Consider the following 21371-nt stretch of genomic DNA (forward strand, 5'->3'; position numbering starts at 1 on the left):
GGGGGAACGGAGAGGCACAGGTGAGCCAGGTGAAACAGAAGGGGTAGAATGAGCAGAAGTGGGAGAAAGAGAAGACCTTGCAGGGACAACAGAGCCTGGGGAGCAAAACCGGGAAGAGCAGGGGGAGGTACCCGAGGCAAACGGACCGACCGGGGCATGCAGGGAGCAGAGGGTAAGTTAGTTGAGGAAGGCTCGACACGCGATGGAGGGGTATACGGAATCGCAGGAGGTGGTTTGGGCTCGTTGACCAGCAACAGGTGCTGGCGGCTGCGTCGGTATACAGTCCCCTCGAAATCCACCAGGTAGGACCGTGGCGCGCTGTCGAACCCGACGATGGTGGCAAGTCGGGAATAGCCGGTGGGCGTCTGCAAACGGACGACCTGTCCAGGCATCAGTGGCGATAGGGGGCGGCAGGATTTGTCGTGCGAGTGGCGCTGGATTTCGTGCTTCTGGGCAATTCGTTGCTGGACATCAGCAGGCTGCAGGACTTTGGGCATCAGGGACTGCTGTGCGATAGGCATCGGAGGGCGAATAACTCGGGACATGAGTCGCTGGGCAGGGGATCTCATAGTACTGTCTCTGGAAATGTTCCGAAGGTTCAGGAGACCCTGATAGAAATCCCCGTTGGAGAGGCGGGATTGTTCAAGCAAGTGCTTGGCGCTGCGGACCGCCCGTTCAGCTAGTCCATTGCTCTGCGGGTACTCCGGGCTGCTGGTGAAATGATTAAAGTTCCACTTTGCAGCAAATGCTCGAAATTCGGCGCTAGTAAACTGGCGGCCGCTATCGCCACTGATGCCTGGACAGGTTGTCCGTTTGCAGACGCCCACCGGCTATTCCCGACTTGCCACCATCGTCGGGTTCGACAGCGCGCCACGGTCCTACCTGGTGGATTTCGAGGGGACTGTATACCGACGCAGCCGCCAGCACCTGTTGGCGGTCAACGAGCCCAAACCACCTCCTGCGATTCCGTATACCCCTCCATCGCGTGTCGAGCCTTCCTCAACTAACTTACCCTCTGCTCCCTGCATGCCCCGGTCGGTCCGTTTGCCTCGGGTACCTCCCCCTGCTCTTCCCGGTTTTGCTCCCCAGGCTCTGTTGTCCCCTGCAAGGTCTTCTCTTTCTCCCACTTCTGCTCATTCTACCCCTTCTGTTTCACCTGGCTCACCTGTGCCTCTCCGTTCCCCCTCCAAGCTGGGTTCTCCACCCGCCTTCTCTCCCCCTCCTGTTTCTGTTCCTGTCCCTCCTCCTCTTCTTTCGGGTGGGGAGGGTGAGGGTGCTGTGCGCACCGGGTCGTCGGCCGATTCAGCTGGCTCGACCGGCTGGTCGTTGTCATCCAGGACTGCTGGTTCGTAGACGAAGGCCTGAGCTCTCTTCATTGCGTCGGGACCGGCCAGGTTGAGCAGGAGTGAGGCTTTGACCGCGGCTGGGTCGTCCCGGTGCGCGATATTGACGTAGTGAGTGTAGTCCATCACAAAAGTCAACCATCGCTCCGCAATGTCAGCGTCGAAGACAAGGGGAGATGGCTTTCGGCATGAGGATGCCATGTCAAAGGAAACCCAACACTGGGCACTAACGGGGACAAATAAAATAAAACCGGTAAACGGGAAGCGCGAGTTTAACTTTCTGACACCATGTAAAGGATTGATTGCTGACACACTATAACCTTTACTAGGAGTTTAATATAGCACATGGCACACACGTCCCAGCACTGACTGCATCCAGCCTTCAGGCGTACTGGGACCTAGTGGGAGGAACAAAGGGAGGATACTACAGTTATACTAATATGATGGGGCGTGGTTAGTGGTGATGAGGTAGCTACATTATAGGTTGCATGCATAAACCATCTACAACTCCTTTTAAATCATTTCACATCTCATCAAAGTTAGCCTTTCTCCAATCAAAAATCTCAACCCTAGGTCCAGTTCTGACCTTCTCCATAATTATATTGAAACTAATGGTATTGTGATCACTGGACCCGAAGTGCTCCCCAACGCATACCTCCGCCACCTGTCCCGTCTCATTTCCTAACAGGAGGTCCAGCGCCGCCCCTTCTCTAGTAGGTACTTCTATGTATTGCTGCAAAAAACTATCCTGCACACATTTTACAAACTCCAAACCATCCAGCCCATTTACAGAATGTGTTTCCCAGTCTATGTTTGGAAAGTTGAAATCTCCCACAATCACTACCTTGTGCTTACTAATAATATCTGCTATCTCCTTACATATTTGCTCTTCCAATTCTCGTTCCCCATTTGGCAGTCTATAATACACCCCTATAAGTGTTGCTACACTTTTCCCACTTCTCAGTTCCACCCAAATAGCCTCCCTAGATGAGCCCTCCAATCTATCCTGCCAAAGCACTGCTGTAATATCTTCCCTGACTAGCAATGCAACACCTCCACCTCCACCTCTTGCCCCTCCAATTCTATCACACCTGAAGCAACGAAATCCTGGAATATTTAGTTTCCAATCACAGCCCTCCTGCAACCAAGTTTCACTGATCGCCACAACATCATGCTTCCAGGTGTCTATCCAGACTCTAAGTTCATCCAGCTTTCTTACAATGCTCCTAGCATTAAAGTATGCACATTTAAGAAACCCACCGCCTCTTATTCTGTTTATTTCCTCTTTTTTTTCTCCTCTTGTGTCCGAGTGCTTCTCTTTTCTGCTTCCTGCCTCCCATTCTGTCTACTAGCTTTCTCTCTTTGAGTCCCTCGCCCCAACCATTCTAGTTTAAAGTCTCCCCAGTAGCCTTTGCAAATTTCCCCGCCAGGATATTGGTCCCCCTCGGGTTCAAGTGCAACCCATCCTTTCTGTACAGGTCCCACCATCCCCAAAATAAGTCCCAATGATCCAGAAACTTGAATCCCTGCCCTCTGCACCAGTCTTTCAGCCACGCATTTATCCTCCACCTCGCTCCATTCCTACTCTCACTGTCGCATGGCACAGGCAGCAATCCTGAGATTGTTACCTTTTTGGTCTTTTTCCTTAACTCTCCTCCCAACTCCCTAAATCCTCCCTTCAGGACCTCTTCCCTTTTTTTTAACCTATGTCATTGGTACCTATATGTACCACTACTCAGGCTCCTCTCCCGCTCTCCCTCCATCTCTCCCTCCCCACCCTTTTTCCTCTCTCTCTCTATCTCTTGGGATGGAGCGCCCTGGAGAGGAAAAGACTACAAAAAGTAGTAAACACTGCCCAGTCCATCATCGGCTCTGACCTTCCTTCCATCGAGGGGATTTATCGCAGTCGCTGCCTCAAAATGGCTGGCAGTATCCTCAAAGACCCACACCACCCTGGCCACAAACTCATCTCCCTGCTACCTTCAGGTAGAAGGTACAGGAGCCTGAAGACTGCAACAACCAGGTTCAGGAATAGCTACTTCCCCTCAGCCATCAGGCTATTAAACCTGGCTCAGACAAAACTCTGATCATTAACAACCACTTTTTGTTATTTGCACTTTACCAGTTTATTTATTCATGTGTGTATATATTTATATCATGGTGTATGGACACATTTTTCTGTATTGTAGTAAATGCCTACTATTTTTCTGTGTGCTTAAGCAAAGCAAGAATTTCATTGTCCTATACAGGGACACATGACAATAAACTCACTTGAACTCTTTCTCTCTCCATCTCTCCCTCCCCACCCTCTCCCCCTATCTCTCTATCCCCTTCTCTCTCCATCTCTCCCTCCCCACCCTCTCTCTCTCTCTTGTTCTCTCCATCTCTCCCTCCCCACCCACTCTCTCTCTCTACCCCCTTCTCTCTCTCTATCTCTCCCCCCCCACCCTCTATATCTCTCTATCACCTTCTCCCTCCCCACCCTCTCTCTCTATCCACTTCTCTCTCTCCATCTCCCTCCCCACTGCCTCTCCCTCCATCTCTCCCTCCCCACTCTCTCTCTCTCTCCCTCCATCTCTCTCTTTCTCACTCCCTCTCTCTCACCGTCCAGTGCGGGCGGCTCCATCTTGGGCCGGCGATGCCGTCATTTCCGGGCTGATGCCCCTCTCTCCCCCCCTCCCTCTATAATCTTTCAGCGGGGCAGCCTGGAAATGATGTCGCCGTCCCCCCGGCCCCAAGATGGAGCCGACCCGCACTGGACGGTGAGAGAGAGGGAGTGAGAAAGAGAGAGAGAGATGGAGGGAGAGAGAAAGAGAGAGAGATTTAAAAATGTTAACTCTTCTTAAGAAGTGGATAGATGTTTAGATCTAGTAATTGAATTTTGTAATTAGCTACAATTGGGTAACTAACTAATTATATGCTTTAATTTCAGCTCATCCAAGTAAGATTGTTTCATATTTGTTTCAGAATGCTTCAATCTATAATAACTGAAAATGTCATTCAGTTCTCTTAATGTTTCAGAAAGTTATGGGTTTTTGACTGTCCTTGATCACAGCTTTTGTGTTAAGTCAATGGAAAAGCAATAGGGAACAAGATGCTATGAAAATGGCCATACCTTATTTAATAGGGGGGTTGCACGTAAGGTCACTGGGTCATAGGGCTTGAAGCACGGAGCCACTCAATCCATCTGGAGGACATCCGTAACTTCCGGTATATGTTATTAATGCAAGAAACGCGTACTTTCCTACCTGTTAAAAACCGTCAAAATGGTGATTTTTTTTGCGCTGAAAAAAATTGTGGAAGTCGGGGTAAGTGTGAGAGACATGTACCCAACTTCAGAATTCCAAACGTGAAGCGAAATGAAGGTAAAGAGAAGCGAGAACTGAAGGGACTACAGCAGCTAAAATGCTTGGTAAACATTGAAAATATTGGGAATTATCGTGTTTGCTCACTGCATTTCATCAAGTAAGGCATTATTTGTGTTTTTTCTTGATTCCTTTGGTATCTAAAAATTCTCAGGTGATAAATCTGGCTGTAAATTTTTTCTTCAGGCGTTTTCATTTTGTATGTAAAAACCCACTTGGGAAATATAGTCGATTTAAAAATATTACAGCCAGATTTATCACTTCTGAAACATTTTAGATGCCAAAGGAATCAGGAAAAATCACAAATAATGCCTTACTGTTGATGAAATGTAGTGAGCAAACGGCCAATGTTCACCAAGCACTCGGGCTGTTGTTGTCCCTTCAGCTCTCGCTTCTATCTACTGTCATTTCTCCTCACTTTTGGAATTCTGAAGTTGGCTAAATGTCTCACACGCTCCCGATTTCCATAATTATTTACAACGCAAAAATGGACAATTTCAGCGGTGGGGTTTTAACGGGCCCGCTACGCTGGAAACAATGGTAAATGCCTACCTGCAGTTCATCGCGTGTACTCCATTTGGAGTAGCGTAGCAACAGTACGGGTCATGGGTCGTGACCCCACTGCTGTGAGACCCCACTGCTGTGAAACCTCCCTATAGATTGAAGCATTCTGAAACAAATATGAAACAATCTTACTTGGATGACATGAAATTAAAGCATTTAATTAGTTAGTTACCCAACTGTAGCTAATTACAAAATTCAATTACTACATCTAAACATCAATCCATTTGAGAAAAGATTTAACATTTTAAAATCTCTCACCCTCACTCTCCCCTTTCTCCCCCTCTCTCTCCCTCCCTCCATCTCTCTCTTTCGCACTCTCTCTCTCTCCCTTCTCTTTTGCCCTCCCCTTCTCTCTCTCCACCCTCCCTCTCTCCCTCCATCTCTCTTTCTCGCTCTCCCCCTCCCTCCCTCTCTCCCTCCCTCTATTTATCTCCCTCTCTCACTCTCCCTCTCTCTCTTTCTCTCTCTCCCTCCATCTCTCTCTCTCCCACCCTCTCTCTGCCTCTCGCTCCCCTTCTCTTGCTCTCTTGTTTCTCTCTCGCTCGCTCCCTTTCTCTCTCTATCTCTCCCTCTCCCTCCATCTCTCTCTCACCGTCCAGTGCGGGTCGGCTCCATCTTGGGGCCGTGGCAGATGCGTCATTTCCGGGCTGAGTGAGGCCGCCCCGCAGCCTGCGGGGCAAAGGGGCCGGCGACGTCATTTCCGGGCTGAGGCCGCCCCGCTGAAAGATTCTAGAGAGGGGGGGGAGATAGGGGCATCAGCCCGGAAATGACGTCGCGCACAGCCCACCGGCCCCGCCCCGTTGCCCCGCAGGTTGCGGGGAGGCCTCACTCAGCCCGGAAATGACGGAAACGCCCCCGGCCCAAGATGGAGCCGAACCGCACTGGACGGTGAGAGAGAGGGAGTGAGAAAGGGAGGGAGAGAGAGGGAGGGAGAGAGAGAGAAGGAGAGAAGGAGGGAGAGATGGAGAGAGAGAGAGATAGAGGGGGGGAAGAGAGAGAGAGAAGGGGATAGAGAGAGGGGGGTGGGGAAGGAGAGATGGAGAGAGAGAAGGCGATAAAGAGAGAGGGTGGGGAGGGAGAGATGGAGAGAGAGAGAGATAGAGGGGGGGAAGAGAGAGAGAGAAGGGGATAGAGACATAGGGAGAGAGGGTGGGGAGGGAGAGATGGAGAACGATGGGGAGAAAGAGGAGAGAGAGTGAGAGAAGGGGATGAAGAGAGGGAAAGGGGGGGAGATGGCGAGAGAGGGGATAAAGAGAGAGAGGTTGGGGAGAGAGAGAGGTCGATAGAGGTGATAGGGAGGAGAGGGAGATAGAGGCAGAGTGAGAGAGATGGGTGGAGAGAGAAGGGAGAGGGAGAGACAGAGGGGAAGAATTGAGGAGAGAAAGTTCGGAAGGGAGAGGGAGAGAGATATCTGAGCAGTGGGGGCCGAGAGGGGCAGGAATAAGTGGAGAGGGTAGGAGAGAGAGAGGAGACAGTCCGGGGGAGGGAGGGGGTGAGAGGCTGGGGGTTGGGAAAAGGGGTGAAGTGAGTAGCGGGGGGGGAAGCAAGGAGCAAAGGGAGGGGGAGGGATTCAAGGGAGAGTGGGTTTCGTGCCGAGGGGGATGAACGGGGGGGTGGGCAGGGAACTGGGGGGGGGTAGAGGGGTCAAGTGAGTCAAGGAAGGGGGTAGGGAGCCTGGTGGGGGTGGGGAGGAGGGGGGAGGGAGCAAAGGGGGGTAAGGAGCAGGAGGCGGCAGAGGTAAGGGGCAGGGAGCCACAGGGAGGAGGTCACATTGTTTGGGGGTGGGGAGGGTGTTGCAGTTTAGGAAGTCAAACCAGGGCAGGGTCTTCACTGTGAATGGCGGGGCGCTGGGGCAATAGACAAAGGACAATAGGTACAGGAGAAGGCCATTCGGCCCTTTGAGCCAGCACCGCCATTCAATATGATCATGGCTGATCATCCCCAATCAGTACCCCATTCCTGCCTTCTCCCCATATCCCTTGAATCCACGATCTTTAAGAGCCCCATCTAGCTCTCTCTTAAATGTATCCACTGAACCGGCCTCCACCGCCCTCTGCGGCAGAGAATTCCACACTCACAACTCTCTGTGAGAAAAAGTGTTTCCTTGTCTCTGTTCTGAATGGCTTACCCCTTATTCTTAAACTGTGTGGCCCCCGGTTCTGGACTCCCCCCAACATCGGGAACATGTTTCCTGCCTCTAGCGTGTCCAAACCCTTAACAATCTTATATGGTTCAATAGGATCCCATCTCATCCTTCTAAATTCCAGAGTGTACAAGCCCAGCCTCTCCATTCTCTCAGCTTATGACAGTCCCTCACACCCCGGGAATTAACCTGGTGAACCTACGCTGCACTCCCTCAATAGCAAGAATGTCCTTCCTCAAATTAGGTGACCAAAACTGCACACAATACTCCAGGTGTGGTCTCATTAGGACTCCGAACTCTGAGCCTTGCGGAATGTGTAGAGCCGAGGGATCTAGGAGTGCGGGTACGAGTTGGGCCGAAGGGCCTCTTTCCAACACTGTATCACTCCATGACTCTGTGACAAAGTGCTGGAGTAACTCAGCGGGTCAGGCAGCATCTGTGGAGAAGATAGACACAAAGTGCTGGAGTAACTCAGCAGGTCAGGCAGCATCTGTGGAGAGAGGAATGGGTGAAATTTTGGGTTGACGCCCTTCTTTGGTTTGGTTCAGTTTAGAGACGCAGCGCGGAAACAACAGGTCTTTCGGCCCACGGAGTCCGTGCCGACCAGCGATCACCCCGTACACTAGCACTATCCTACGCACATTGGGGACAATTTAGCTATTTTGTGGAGGCCGATTAATTTACAACTGTACCGCTGCACCAGTGTGCAGCGCGGAATTATATAACGGTTTCCGCCGCCATAAACGCACCCAATATGTGCTAGTAATGTCCTGTTTGCCACTTGTTGACCCTCTGTGTTCCCCTCCTGCAGTGTTTAGGAGACGTTGCTGTTGACGGAGAGACAGGAACGTGAGCGGCCATTGAGGGCGGCCAGGGTGCCGGTGAGCCCCCCATCTGCTCGGTGTGCGGGCCGGGCTTCAAGGGCTGATCTTCGATGGAGGACAACATGACGGGGCACAACAAGGAGAAGCGTTATGAGTGCGACGTATGTGGCAAGGCCTGGCAGAGCCCGAGCAAGCTGGAGGCCCACCGGCTGGTGCACACGGGAGAACGCCCCTTCAACTGCATAGAGTGCGGCAAGAGCTTCAAGAGGGCGGATGTGCTGAAGGCCCACCGGCGGGTGCACACGGGCGAGAAGCCCTATTGCTGCTCCACATGTGGCGAGAGCTTTACCCAGTTGTCGGGGCTGCGGGAGCACCAGCGGGTGCACAGCAGTGAGCGGCCCTTCACCTGCTCCGACTGCGGCAAAGGCTTCAAGTCGTCCAAGGAACTGAAGGTGCACAGGCGCGTGCACACCGGGGAACGCCCCTACACATGCAGCGAATGCGGCAAGGGCTTCACCCAGTCCAGCGGCCTGCTGGTGCACCAGCACACCCACACTGGCGAGCGCCCCTACACCTGCGCCCAGTGCGGTAAGGGCTTCACCCAGTCCAGCAACCTGCTGAAGCACCAGCGTACCCACACTGGCGAGCGCCCCTACACCTGCGCCCAGTGCGGCAAGGGCTTCACCCGCTCTGGCTGCCTGCTGTTGCACCAGCGCACCCACACTGGCGAGCGCCCCTACACCTGTGCCCAGTGCGGCAAGGACTTCACCCAATCCAGCAACCTGGTGCTGCATCAGCGCACCCACACCGGCGAGCGCCCCTTCACCTGCGCCCAGTGCGGCAAGGGCTTCATCCACCCCAGCAACTTGCTGAGGCACCAGCGAACCCACACCGGCGAGCGCCCCTACACCTGCGCCCAGTGTGGCAAGAGCTTCACCCAGTCTAGTCACCTGCTGGTGCACCAGCGCACCCACACCGGCGAGCGTCCCTTCACCTGCGCCCAGTGCGGCAAGGGCTTCACCCGCTCCTCGAAGCTGCTGTCCCACCAGCAGGTGCACGCCGGCGACCGTCCCGTCCCCAGCCCGGTGTGTGGAAAGCGCTTTGCCATGGCTTCCCACGCCCTGTCTCACCAGCACGTGCACACCAGTGGCCCGCCCTACGACTGCCCGTACTGTGGTGAGTCGTTTGACAGTTCACGGGGGTTGCGGCAGCACCGGCGGACCCACGCCGGCGAGCAGCTGCTCCCACTGTGACAAGAGAACACGGGGGCTGCGGGAACACCAGCGGATACACACCGGAGAGAGAGCATATGTGTGCGCTGATTGTGGCAAGGGTTTCACCCGCATGTCGACCCTATGGCAGCACCGGCGTACCCACAGCGGTGAGCGTCCCTTCCACTGCCCGTCCTGTGGTAAGGATTTCACCCGCCTTGACCACCTTCTGGTCCACCGGTGAGGCCACACCGGGCCAGCACCCCTTCACCTGCCCGCTCTATGGCAAAGCCTTTGCCCGCTCCTCCAGCCTGCTGGCACACCACCACGTGGATAGATAGGCGCTGTTTAGGTAGACACAAAATACTGGAAGGAATGGGTAACATTTCGGATCGTTTCTTCAGTCACCAATTCCATCTCTCCAGAGATGCTGCCTGTCCCGCTGAGCTACTCCAGCATTTTGTGTCCTTTTTTGTAAACCAGCATCTGCAGTTCCTTGTTTATAAACCATTCTGGTTAACTATCTCTGCACCTTCCCCAAAGCTTCCACATCAGTCCTGTAATGGAGTGACCAGAACTGTATGCAATACTCCAAATGCTACCTGACCAATGTCCCATAAAGCTGCACAGATACATTCCTCTCTCTCCTCTTCTTCCACTCTCCCCCACTCGTACACAAATTCTCTCCATTCCACCCTCTCGTGCCGCCTTCCTCTCGCTCACACACTCCCTTACTCGCTCAGTCTCTCTAGCACACTCCCTCTCTCGCTCCCTGTCTCTCACACACACAGTCCCGCTCTCTCACACACAAAAAACACTCCCTCTCTCTCACACTAACAACACGCCCCCCTCTCTCTCTCTCTCTCACACACACACACACACACACAGTCCCTCCCTCTCTCAAACACACTCCCTCTCTCCTCAACACATGCACATTCTCTCTCTCTCACACGCTATCACACACACTGTTTCTCTCACACACACACACTCACGCACACACGCCGAACACCTCGGTTCGCAATAACCAACCTGATCTCCCGGTGGATCAGCACTTGAACTCCCCCTCCCATTGCGAATCCGACCTTTCTGTCCTCAGCCTCCTCCATGGCCAGAGTGAGGTCCACCATAAATTGGAGGAGCAGCACCTCATATTTCACTTGGGCAGTTTGCACCCCAGCGGTATGAACATTGACTTCTCTAATTTCAGGTAGACCCTACTTTCTCCTCCCCTTCCCAGCTCTCCCTCAGCCCACTGGCTCCACCTCTTCCTTTCTTCTTCCCGCCTCCCCCACCTTCACATCAGTCTGAAGAAGGGATTCAACGCGAAACTATGCTTATTTTCTTAGTTCCATAGATGCTCCCTCACCCGTTGAATTTCTCCAGCATTTTTGTCTACCTGCCATTTTCCAGCATCTGCAGTTCCTTCTTAGGCATTTTAAAGTGTTTTTTTAAAGAAAGTTTTGACACATTTGTGCCTTACGTAACAAATAAAGCAAGTTTATCCTGACCTCAATGTGAACGAGTTGTCCTTCAGGAATGGGCAGCTGTACTGAAGCTGTGCCAAGATTTGAGAATAAGGCTGACATTGTAAATATATGTGTCCAGCCTCCCTTGTTTCCCTTAGGCTACGGATCTTTCACTCAGATTTAGAAGGTGTTTTCTTGATAAGAAAATGTATCATTACTCTAAATTTCCTTTGTTCTTTGAGTGGAGCCCGAGAAGCACTGAGCAACGTGTGTACTCTTTGTAGATCTCGCCACTCCCGTCTGGCAGATTGATTAAAAGATTGCTTTGGTTTACCTTTAACAATTTTGTTGCTGTCTGCTTTCTTTCAGAGACGAACTTTGACAACTGTGCTCTTTGGAATTCATAATTCAGGTTGTGCTATCAATAACGAAAGAAAATGCCAACCATCTCCAGAAATTATAAGAAATTATTCTCGCCTCCATGCATATCTGTAGCCGTAGGGCAGTCGCACACCTCCCCACTACATCAAAGACAGTTCCTGTACTTGGCAACATCGTTTGGTGTTTGGCAGCTGAAACGCGGCGGCGGGGCTACAGACAGCCCGGCACCCGGGTGATTCACCCCATGTGGGGGGGGGGGGTTCAATCACCCCATGTGTGGGTCGCGGGAGTAAATCACTCCGCTGTGCGGGTGGGGGTGAATCACCCTGGTAGGGGGGGTCCTCATGCTGGCGCAGCACGGTCAGTGACTCTGGGTGGGTGGACGGACCAGACTGTCCCCAACTCTTCTGCAGTTGACAGGAACGTTACCGGGTTTATGGCCCCGTGTGTCCGCTGCCCGAAGCCGCGGCCCAGCTCCACCCGTCCCCGTGTGTGTGTGCGCTGCCGACACATAGCCCGTGACAGTGTGGTGGGAGCCTGCTTGGGGGAGTAAGGGATGGGAGGGCTTGGGGGGGAGGTGCAAGGGGAACGGGCAGTGGCCAACTTGGGTGGGTAAGGGGGATGGGCGGTAGCCTGGTTGGGGGAGTAAGGGGATGGGATGTGCCCAGCTTGGGGGAATAAGGGGAATGGGAGGTGGCCAGCTTGGGGGAGTAAGGGGTTTTGAGAGGGAGCCAGCTTGGGGGAGTAAGGGGAATCGGAGGGAGCCAGCTTGGGGGAGTAAGGGGGGTGGGAGGTGGCCTGCTTGGGGGAGTAAAGGGGATGAGAGTTAGCCAGCTTGGGGGAGTAAGGGGGATGGGAGGTGGCCAGCTTGGGGAAGTAAGGGGGATGGGAGGGAGCTAGTTTGGGGGAGTAAGGGGGTTGGGAGGTGGCCAGCTTGGGGAAGTAAGGGGAATCGGAGGGAGCCAGCTTGGGGGAGTAAGGGGCATGGGAGGTGGCCAGCTTGGGGGAGTAAGGGGGATGGGCGGTAGCCAGCTTGGGGGAGTAAGGGGGATGGGAGGTGGCCAGCTTGGGGAGTAAGGGGGTTGGGAGGTGGCCAGCTTGTGGGAATCGGAGGGAGCCAGCTTGTGGGAATCGGAGGGAGCCAGCTTGGGGGAGTAAGGGGGATGGGAGGGAGCCAGCTTGGGGGAGTAAGGGACAGGTGGCACTGACAACCCCGCGACGCCATTGCTGCCACGAGGAGCAGCACCAAAACTCACCGCCTTCCTAACCGATCTCGGACCTGGACCACCGAGGATGCCGCTGTCATGGACCTTCCCGCATGACCTCACCCGTGGTCGTTGCCGCCTTTGCTGCCTCGCTGGAGCCGCCGATCCTCGCTGCCTTCCCATTCATCCGCTGACCGGCACTTGCAACACTTCGCCCGCGTGCCATTCCACTCCCCGCGGGCCTCGACCAGACCTGGAGTCTCCACACTGCAGACTCTCACACCACGTGATCTGCCTGCACTGGGACCTAATGCTCCCCCTCCTCCCACAGGGATCCTCAATAGACAAAAGATGCAGGAGTAGGCCATTCGGCCCTTTGAGCCAGCACCGCAATTTTCCCGTTCCTGCCTTCACCCCAAATCCCTTGACTCCCTTAAGAGCCCTATCTAGCTCTCTCCTGAAAGTATCCAGAGAATCGCCTTCTGAGGCAGAGAATTCCACAGACTCGCCATTCTCTGTGTGAAAAAGTGTGTCTTCATACCCGTTCTAACCCTTATTCTGAAACTGTGGCCCCTGGTTCTGGAGTCCCGCAATATCGGGAACATGTTTCCTGCCTCTTGCGTGTACAAACCCTTAATAATCTTTTGTGTTTCAATAGCATTCCTTCTCATCCTTCTTTTTTATATTTTTATTATATTTTTATTAGAAGTAGACATACTATAGAGTATAGTTACATATTATAGTAAAAATACTTTTCATATACATCAGCCATACATTATTAAAATTTTCAATTGTCGATTACTTCTGCTTCTAGTGTTTTTTTTAATATAGAAAAAGAGAGAAAGGGGGAATAAAAGTTACAAATATCAAAAAAACAAAAAAGGTGGAATGGATTACTTATAATACGTCATTGGAGATAGGTTCGTCGATTATAAAGTATGACTTTTCATCTAATCCTGAGTTCAAGTTTCAGTTGGGTTTTCGTGCCGGGCCAATCTACCCCGTCAGATAATTAATGAATGAAGCCCATATTTTATCAAAAAGTTCTTGTTTATCCATTAAGACAAGTCTAATTCTTTCTAGATATAGGGTCTCCGACATTTCCACAATCCACATTTTAATTGTGGGGGTTGTAGGGCCTTTCCAAAATTTTAATATTTTTCCCGGTTATTATACTGTAGTCGAGGAAATTTATTTGGCTTTTTGGGAGTGTTAAACTTTGCTCTGATATTCTAAGTATTATTAATTTTGAGTTTGGATCCAGTTTTGTATTAATAACTTCTGAAATTATTTCAAAAATATCAGTCCAGAAATGTTTAATTTTTATACAATTTGCAAACAAGTGTCAAATTAGCCTCTAGATGTAGACATTTATCACAAATAGGAGAGATTTGTGGGAAGATTCTATTTAGTTTTATTTTGGAGTAGTGTAATCTATGTAAGACTGTAAATTGTATTAAAGCATGTCTGGCATTTAACGAACATTGATGTATATGTTGTAAACTTTCGTCCCACACATCTTTCGTTATAGGATGACCTAATTAATTTTCCCATGTGTGTCTATATGGTTTCGTCGGTGGTACCTAGTTGTTTAGGAAGGTGTTATTAATATAAGCTATTAATTTTTATGTGTTTGGATGCTTGTTCAAACATTCATCAAGGATTTCTGGTTCCCTAGTCCTGTAGACTTGTGTATTAGATTTAACATAATCTCTAATTTGTAGATATCTGAAGAAATTATTTGAGTGCAGTCCATGATTCTGTTGTAACTCTTGAAATGAAAGAAAAGTGCCTTTCCCATAAAGATGTCCAATCTTTTTAATTCCATAATTTTTCCATTGTGTGAAACCCTTATCCAAAATGGATGGCTTGAATAAAGGATTATTTACAATGGGAAGGCATAGTGTTATATTATTCAATTTTAAAACTTTAAAAAAATTGTTTCCAAATTCGTATTCCACTATGTATTATGGGGTTTTCCTTGTAGGTTTTTTTGTGCAGTTTTGTGGGAGCAAATATGATCGGACCAATTTCAAAAGGTAAACAGTCTTCCTTTTCCATCCTTAACCAATCTGGTTGTTGATCCATTTCTTCCAGCCAGAAATTCATGTTTTTAATATGGACTGCCCAGAAATAAAGCAAGAAATTTGGCCAAGCCAAACCTCCATTTATCTTTGACTTACAAACCCTTAACAATCCTATATGTTTCAATAAGATCCTCTCTCATCCTTCTAAACTCCAGAGTGTACAAGCCCAGCCGTTCCATTCTCACAGCATATGACAGTCTCGCTATCCCGGGAATTAACGTTGTGAACCTATACTGCACTCCCGCAATAACAAGAATGACTTTCCTCAAATTAGGGGACCAAAAACTGCACACAATACTCCATGTGGGGGGGGGGGGGTGCAAGGGGAACGGGCGGTGGCCAACTTGGGTGGGCCCTGTACAACTGCAGAATTACTTATTTGCTTCTCTACTTAGCTCCTCTTGTTATGAAGGCCAACATGCCATTTGATTTCTTCACTGCCTGCTGTACCTGCATGCTTACTTTCATTCACTGATGAACAAGGACCCCCCAGATCCTGTTGTACTTCCCCTTTTCCTTTGACACCATTCAGATAATAATCTGCCTTCCTGTTTTTGTAATTAAAGTGGATAGCCTCACATTTATTCACATTAAACTTCATCTGCCATGCATCTACCCACTCACCGAACCTGTGCAAGTCACCCTGCATTCTCATAGCATCATCCTCACAGTTCACACAGTCACCCAGCTTTATGTCATCTGCAAATTTGCTAATGTTCCTTGTTATCCCTTCATCTAAATCATTAATAAAAATTGTAAATAGCTGCGGTCCCAGCATCAAGCCTTGCGGTACACCACTAGTCACTGCCTGCCATTCTGAAAGGGACCCATTCTGAAAGGGACATCTCTGGCTCTTCACACTGACCTGACTCGCCTGGAAAGACAGGGCATGTACGTGAGGATGCTTTTCAAAGAACACAGCTCTGCCTTCAACACGGTCATCCCCACCAAGCTCACCACCAAACTCCACCAGCTAGGCCTCAGCTCGTCGATATTCGATTGGATCGTGAATTTCTTGACGGAGTGACCGCAGGCAGAGGGCCCACACCTGTCCTCCACTGTCACCCTGAGTACCGGCACACCACAGGGCTGTGTACTGAGCCTCATGCTCTACTCCCTTTTCACACATGACTGTGCTGCTGCATTCGATATGCATTGTCAAGTTTGCAGACGACACAACAGTGATTGGGCTGATCACCAACGGTGATGAAACACACTACAGAGCGGAGGTGCAGAACTTGGCGGACTGGTGCGCAGGTAACAACTTGTCCCTAAACACCTCCAAGACCAAGGAGCTGATTATCAACTTCAGGAGGTCCCATAATGGAGAATACGATCCAATCTTTATCAACGGGGACAGTGTGGAGAGAGTGTCCAGCTTTAGGTTTCTGGGCACTCACATTTCAGACTACCTCATATGGTCCACCAACACCGCTGCGCTGGTCAAGAAGGCACAGCAACGACTGTACTTCCTGAGTACATTAAAAAAGACTGGTCTGCCCCAACAGCTGCTGACAACCTTCTATCGCTGCACCACAGAGGGCATATTAACATATGGCATCTCTGTGTGGTATCTCAGCTGCACGGAGGCGGAGAGGAGAGCTCTTCAGCGCGTCGTCCACAGAGCGCAGAGGATTATTGGGACACAGCTACCAGCCTTGGAGGGCATCTACCACGCACGGTGCCTCAGGAAGGCCGTCAGCATCCATAAAGACTCCTCACTCCCTTGTAACGGACTGTTCGATCTACTTCCCTCCGGCAGATGTTACAAGGCCTTCTCCGTCCGATCCTCCAGACTCAGAAACAGCATCATTCCCAGAGCTATAGCGGCTCTGAACCGGCCCGGCTGAGTGCCCCCATCCCCCCTGGACTGTCTCCCTCAGATGGTCACGTCGCACAGTTTATTTATTTGTATTTATTTTATCACATCGGTTGGAAGCTGCATACTAAATCTCGTTGCACTGATGTGCAATGACAATAATATATTATTATTATTATTATTATTATTATTATTATTATTATTATTATTATTATTATTATTATTATTATTATTATTATTATTATTATTATTTGGGTGTCATGTTTGTCTGTAATCATATCTTATCGAAAAAACGATGTGCTAAAGGTAAAAATGTTACATATTCCAGTAGCGATTTTCCTCCTGGTCCAAAACAGCCTTATCAGAAAAATTCGTGCTTTATTTCTCGAGTTATTTATGAAAATGTTCGCAAATCCGAGAAAACATTGAAAGTAAACGAGATGGTCTCGCTGATGACGTCACAGTGGATCTGCTGCGCGCGATCTGCGCTGTGTTCCACCCACTGCGAGTGACGTCACACACACCCACCCCCGCCCAACTCGCAGTCGTTTGGTTAAAACCCACTTCCCCCGATGCCCGCTCTTCCCCGCTGCCCCCGCTCTGCCCCGCTCTTCCCCGCTGCCCCCGCTCTACCCCGCTCTTCCCCGCTGCACCGCTCTTCCCCGCTGCCCCCTGTTCCTCCCCGTTGCCTCCGCTCTTCCCCGTTGCACCCGCTCTTCCCCGCTGTCCCCTGTTCCTCCCCGCTGCCCCCCCCCGCTCTTCCCCGTTGCCCCCGCTCTTCCCCGCTGCCCCCGCTCTTCCCTGCCGCTTCCCCACGCCGCCCCCTTCCTCCTCGCACACCTTTCTCACCCTACTCTCTACCCCTCCTCTCTCTCCCCCTCCTTTCTCCTTCTTCTCTCCCCCTCCCCGCTACCGCTCCTCTCCCCCTCCTCTCTTCCCCCTCTCTCCCACCTCTCTACACCTCTTCTCTACCCCCTCCTCTCTCCCGCCTCTTTCCGCCTCTCCTCTCCCCCCCTCCTCTCTTTTCCCTTGTCTCTCCCCCTTGCCTCTCACCCCCATGTCTGTGTGTGTGTGTGACGCCACAACCGCGTCTTGAGAGGATGGGGCACAACGTGACCTACTTGGCCTAGTCTATATTACTAAAAGCCTGATCTTGACCGCTTTGGGCTCACTGTGCTGTGATTTCCGAGAGAACGCCGCCACCTACGGCCGTCAATTTGGCCACCTCTCCCAGAGCCCCCCTCCGCCTTCCGGGACCAGAGGATTTTTTCTATCGATGAAAAGTCAGAGAGATATTAGTGTTTATTTTGCCATTCTCTCTGCTGCTCCTGCTGGAGGGAGAGGGAAGGACTATAAAACCAGGAAGTGGTGTGCCTCACTCAGTCTCTGCAACATGGAGGAAGCCAGAGGGTCACATCTCTCTAAGCTCTGAATAACACTGAACATATGTCTACTCAACTGTGAGTGCACTTAATGTGGTTTGAAAATGAAAATATTTGTTTGAAGTAAAATGGCCCTGCCTGCAAATGGTTGTTTGGGGGTTTGGGTTGAAGTGAAAAGGCACTGCCTGTAAATAGTTGTTTGTCTAAACTTGACAATTTCCTGTTTGCATTATATTGATTTTGGATAAAACGCTACCACTTACTGCTGTGATTTTTGGCCATCTTACTTCGTTCATCAGGTGCAGAGGATTCTTCCCATCAATGAAAAATAAAAGTGTTATTAGTGTTTAAAAAAAAGTGAGAATCTCTCTCCTGTCAATCACGCCATGAAGGCACACCTTTTCCGGTGGGAGGGATTATAAAATCCGGAAGTGTGGGTGTGGCTCAGTCTCTGCATGATGGAGGAGGGAGAGGTCACGACTGTCTGAGCTGTGAATCAACTAAACACACTGAATGTCTACTGAACTGTGAGTGTGGTGTTTTATGTGGTTTTATGGTGGATTTTATGATGGTTTCTCCCTAAAAATGGTTGGAAAATGGATTTGAATATGGTGGCCTTCTACTTGAAATGGAATTTCAAGGAATAGCCGTGAGTCAATTGCCAGCCTGCCAGCCGTGATTGAGCTGCCAGCGCATCAGACTTGAGGGACTGAGCTGCCACCCCAAGGATCCATTTGGCCCACAATGTCCATACTAGCCGTCGGGAGACCAGTAGTCCCTGCAGCCAACAACACCCATACCAGCGCTCCAGAAAGCCCCTCTCCCCCTCCCCACTGGTCACCAATATTGGAATTGGTGGAGAGGTGGTATATTGCGTCGAGGGACCAGCCCTCCCGTGTGAACATAGGACCCAACGGGTCCCACTTAGTCTAGTATATAATTTTTAAAAAAGGATAATGCTGCAACATTATCTTGCACAATTGTGACGGCTTGATTTCAAAAACAGGACAGGGGCATTCCCTGAGGGATTCGGGGGGTTGGAAGAGGTTTCGTCTGTGTGTTTCCTCTCGGTTGTTGGCCGGGGAGGAAGGCGGCAGCACTCGGTCCGTTGGGGCTAGGATGCGCGGGAGGAAGGCAGAGCTTGGATTGAGGCTCGGAAGGCTGAGCTCGTCTCCCCTGCCCCGACCCGCATCCGGTCCACCACGGAGGGGTAAGCGAGCAAACTCCGCACGAACGACGTCGGTGGTCGCTCTGCCCAGAGACGGGCCCTTCGGCCCCTCTCGTCCGTGCTACCTCGGGTTTTCTGCAACACCATTTTGCACAGTTCTGCATGGATATTGCATGTATTGCGTTTGTCATCACTGTATGTACACTGTTTGTTCTGGCGGCTGCGTATGAACGGGCGATGTCATCACATCCCGGTCGATGTGCAGAACAACAAACTTACTCCCTCCAGCTGGCTATCTATAATTCCCCTTACTCCCCCAAGCTGGCTACCTCCCATTCCCCTTACTCCCCAAGCTGCCTACCACCCATTCCTTACTCCCCCAAGCTGGCGACCTCCCAACTCTCATTTCCCCCAGACTGGCCACCCCCATACCTGCTCCCCCCAAGCTGGCTACATCCCATCCGGTACCCCCCTAGGTGAGTACCCCCCCCCCCTCCCACCCCCCCCCCCATTCGTTAATCCTCCTAGCTGGCTACCTCCCATTCCTCGTATTCCTCCAAGCTGGCCACGTCCCAACCCTCCCCTGTCCCAGTTAGGAACCCCGAACGGAAACCTCTGGTGACCCAAGGTTTACATGAGTCGCCAGAGGTTTTGGTCACTCGCCTGGAAAGCCTCAACCGAAGCGTGAGCTGTATCTACTGACCAAAGATCCTACAGGATCATTGCTACAGACCGCATACACACAAACACACACACACACACATCACGAAGGTGGGGGCCAGGGACAGCAGAGGAGCGCTGTCTGCGCAATGAAGAGGAAGGTAAACGGCTGCCACAGAGCACCGTAAGTCCTTTAGAGAGCGCGGGCCGGAGGGAGAGAAGGGGAAAGAAGGGAGAGACGGACAGAGAAGGGAAGAGAGAAGGGGGAGGTCCAATAGGATCCTATAGGAGTTTTGCTGAAAACTCCAATGAACCAATCAAAATGGCTGGTCAGCGAAGGAGATCGCCTTCGACTGCCTGTCAGTAAATAGCGACCCCACTCCACGGGCTTCGACCAAACGGCAACCTATTTTTAGTCGAGGCCGGTTTTGAATTTGCTGAAATAATCGCAGGAACATAGAAGAGGCCTCGACTATGCGGAAATCACTTTCGACCATTAGGGAGAGTGACCAAAACCTCCGGGAACCTCACCAAAACCTTGGGTGGTGCGCAAGGTCACCAGAGGTTTCGGTTCAGGTTTCCTAAGTGGGACAGGGGCTCCCATCCCTCACTCCCCCAAGCTGGCTCCCACCGCACTGTCACGGGCTATGGGTCGGCAGCGCACACACACACACACACACACACGCACACACACACACGCATACACACTCGCACACACGCGCACACACACACACACACACACACACACACACACACGCACACACACGCACATACACACACACGCACACACACATACACGGAGCGGGGCCGCGGCTCCGGACAGCGGACACACGGGGTCATAAACCCGACAACATCCCCGTCAGTTGCAGCAGAGTTGGGGACAGTCTGGTCCCTCCGCCCACCCAGAGTCAGTGACCGCACTGCACCGGCACCACGAGCCCCCCCCCCCCCCCCCCCCACACACGGGGATGATTCACCCCCCCCCCCCCCCCCCCCCATGGGGTGAATCACCCGGGTGCCGGGCTGTCTGTAGCCCCGCCGCTGCGTTTCTGCTGCCAAACACCAAACGATATCGCCAAGTGCAGGAACTATCTTTGATGTAGTGGGGAGGTGTGTGACTGCCCTACGACTACAGATATGCTTGGAGGCGAGAATAATTTGTTATAATTTCTGGAGATGGTTGGCATTTTCTTTCGTTATTGATAGCACAACCTGAATTATGAATTCCAAAGAGCACAGTTGTCAAAGTTCGTCTCTGAAAGAAAGCAGACAGCAACAAAATTGTTAAAGGTAAACCAAAGCAATCTTTTAATCAATCTGCCAGACGGGAGTGGTGAGATCTACAAAGAGCACACACGTTGGTCAGTGCTTCTCGGGCTCCACTCAAAGAACAAAGGAAAGTTAGAGTCATCATACATTTTCTTATCAATAAAACACCTTCTAAATCTGAATGAAAGGTCCGTAGCCTAAGGGAAACAAGGGAGGCTGGACACATATATTTGCAATGTCAGCCTTTTTCACAAATCTAGGCACAGCTTCAGTACAGTTGCCCATTCCGGAACGACAACTAACTCCATTTTGTTCTCAAATGACTTCCATCTTGGTTCCAGAATGGGCATCCGTCTGTGAACTAAAACAAGCTTGTAAGACTTGGATGAAAGCCACTACCTTGTCCTTAGCTGGGACAGGCAGTTCAGACAGATATCTAATATGGTGCTGTGCCCAGACAATACATCTCTCTGTTAATACATTG

This window comes from Amblyraja radiata, unplaced genomic scaffold (genome assembly GCF_010909765.2).
Source record: "Amblyraja radiata isolate CabotCenter1 unplaced genomic scaffold, sAmbRad1.1.pri S89, whole genome shotgun sequence".
NCBI classification, from domain to species: Eukaryota; Metazoa; Chordata; class Chondrichthyes; order Rajiformes; family Rajidae; genus Amblyraja; species Amblyraja radiata.